Here is a 2,009-nt window from a genome sequence, read left to right as displayed (position 1 = left end):
CTCTTAGACAGGTTTCCGTTATATGTCGCATGAAAAGGGTATATTCAAGTCCCAGGACGTGCCTCCTAGACGTCAAAGGGACCAATCGATGTAGTGTCTTCTAGACACGCGCCTCTTAGACAGTTGATGTATTCCCCTCCTGGTAACGAAATTTCAAGAAGTGATAATGGCGATCACGCGTCTCTTAGACGGGTTTCCGTTACATGTCACGTGAAAAGGGTATATTCGAATCCCAGGACATGCCTCTTAGACGTCAAAGGGACCAGTCGATGTTCTAGATAGTGATGACGAATACGCGTCTCTTAGACAGTTGATGTATTCCCCTTCTGATAAAGTAGTTTCAAGAAATGATGATGTTGACCAGGCGTCTCTTAGACAGGTTTCCGTCATATGTCGCATGAAAAGGGTATATTCGAGTCCCAGGACGTGCCTCTTAGACGTCAAAGGGACCAATCGATGCACTGTCTTCTAGATAGCGACGACGAACACGCGTCTCTTAGACAGGATTCCATAGAATATTTGGTAATTCGACGAAATAAACTGAAAACCATGAACGTAATCGATTTAATTGAAGGAAGGAGCGGTGAAATGTAGACAACAAGTCGTCCGGTGATGCATAGCGCGAGCAGAAGGCGTAGGCCTTGACGATCGCGATCGTTAGTCACCGATAATGTCGTTAACGAGACCTCCGCGTCTATATTCAAGCATCCGTCGCCGTCTCTCGTGCTCTTGACACTCGGTCACCCTGTTGCTGTTGCACAATCGTCTCTGCGCCGTGTTTTCACCTCGCCTTATTCCTTCCGTTCGGTATCCAGATCGTGGGAACGCGCCATTTTGTTTTTCCAGCCGCCGCTGGCTAATTAACGCCAACCGCGATACAATCGCGCGCTGGAATTTCCACAGCGAGTAGAAATATTTCACTGCGATGATTTCCGAGTCGATTCTTTCCGAACGATCGTGCTTGGTGGCTGTAGAGAGGTGTCCGAGGGACCCAGAGGCGTACGCATCGGAAGAAATTGTAATTCTTGAACGCTTAAAACTCGTCTGGGTGGAATTCGGTACAGTAAGGACTGTGCCCAAACGTTCCAGTGATCCAGTCGATGTTTCTATTCTATGTTTATTTACATTTGCCTCGACTCGAGCGTCGAAGGTAGAAAAGGACAGAGAGTGATAACGAAAGAGTCGGCAGAAGCTTATCAATCGGTTAGGATCATATTACACTGCTCGCTCGTCATGTGGAGATAGTCATCTTGCATTTATCCAGTCTTTACTGTATTTAGAATGAAAAATGAGGTCTTCGTAGGTCTTTGCATAAAATAGAATATATAGTTCACACATCGTTAAGTACATTAATAAAAACGAGTTAATATTTAAATATGTTTAACGCTTCATAGTGCCAGGACGAAGATCGATCGTAAACGAATCGAGAAACGTCGAGCAGCGGCGACAAACACGCCGGTGAGCGAGCCTTGTTCGACGAAAGGTAAAATCGATGACGTAGAACCAGCGCTGTGACGGCTAGCAGCTCGTAAACAGTGGCACGAGGTCACCAATGATTAAGGCACGCTCGTGAACGACACTAAATGATCCGAGGTCGCGGAATCGTTGCGGTGCTCGTTTCCTCGTTGTGCCCGACGCGAACGCAAAGATCTTTGACCAAGCGGTGCTCGTATCACCGACCTCTACTCTCGTACTATCACTATCCACGTCGAACATCCTGGATGTCGTGTGAAATGTAGTATTTAGAACGGACGTCAAAAATACCTGCCACCATTTTGAATATCGTCAAACATGGTATTCAAAATGGACGTCACAAATAAATACCATATTTGATGATAGACAAAATGGACGTCACAAATAAATACCATGTTTGATGATACTCAAAATGGACGTCGTAAATAAATACCATATTTGATGATACTCAAAATAGACGTCGCAAATAAATATAATATATGGTGATATTCAAAATGGACGTCACAAATAAATACAATATTTGATGATATTCAAAA

This window comes from Hylaeus volcanicus, unplaced genomic scaffold, assembly GCF_026283585.1.
Source record: "Hylaeus volcanicus isolate JK05 unplaced genomic scaffold, UHH_iyHylVolc1.0_haploid 12148, whole genome shotgun sequence".
Classification (NCBI taxonomy): Eukaryota; Metazoa; Arthropoda; class Insecta; order Hymenoptera; family Colletidae; genus Hylaeus; species Hylaeus volcanicus.
The sequence above is the reverse complement of the archived record's forward strand: the minus strand, read 5'-3'. Positions refer to the sequence as shown.